This window comes from Fulmarus glacialis, unplaced genomic scaffold (assembly GCF_000690835.1).
Source record: "Fulmarus glacialis isolate BGI_N327 unplaced genomic scaffold, ASM69083v1 scaffold8224, whole genome shotgun sequence".
NCBI lineage: Eukaryota > Metazoa > Chordata > Aves > Procellariiformes > Procellariidae > Fulmarus > Fulmarus glacialis.
Genome location: NW_009207356.1, coordinates 8,498 through 9,276, shown reverse-complemented (window position 1 = coordinate 9,276; position 779 = coordinate 8,498).

Sequence of the window (779 nt, the reverse complement as noted above, 5' to 3'; positions counted from 1 at the left end):
TGAACATTGACCTTCCCTCCAGTGCAGACCCTGCCCCAATATCCATGCAAGTCAATACCAGATACTGTAATACATGGCATTGCCCAAAGAAACTACTAGGAATTCAAGTCATGAAACTCTACGAAGCTCTTGGAGGATTTTAGTCTCATAAAAGAAAAGGACTTACAAATCATCTTTAGAAGAGATCAGGATAGAAGATACACATTTTTATTTATGTTGTAAATCTCTATATAACACCAGTTTCCAACATGTTTTGGACTGTGGACTCAGAAATTTAAAAATTGGATTCTAGACTGACATAGAGCGAATGCAAATTTGGCAACAGGTTTACGCTTCTTGGCCACCTTTTGTGGATGCCTTAGATGTACTTCACAAACTCTCACGGGTCAAAAATTGTTGCATTATGAAAGAAATACATGAAAACACAGGCTCAGAAGGGACCATCTAGTTCATAACAAGAGAGACCTAGAGATCCAAAACCAACTTTCTGAATCAGGCAACTGACCTAAGTGAGAAACTTTGCATATGTTATTAAAACACATAGACATAGAAAATAACATAAATTTTATCGTGCTTCAACAACCACAGAAAGTTATAACTCGCAATTTGTTTCTGCAATGTGAAAATTCAAGAAGTTGCCAGTACTGAAATTTACTTAAAGGTTTAGTTGTATTACTTATGTGGCTGAACATTTGCCTCCATCTGTGTGAAGCAAGACAGCCTGACCTGCAGAAGGTCAGGTTTTGGGGTTTTTTTGTTTTTCTTATCTTGAGGGTCCT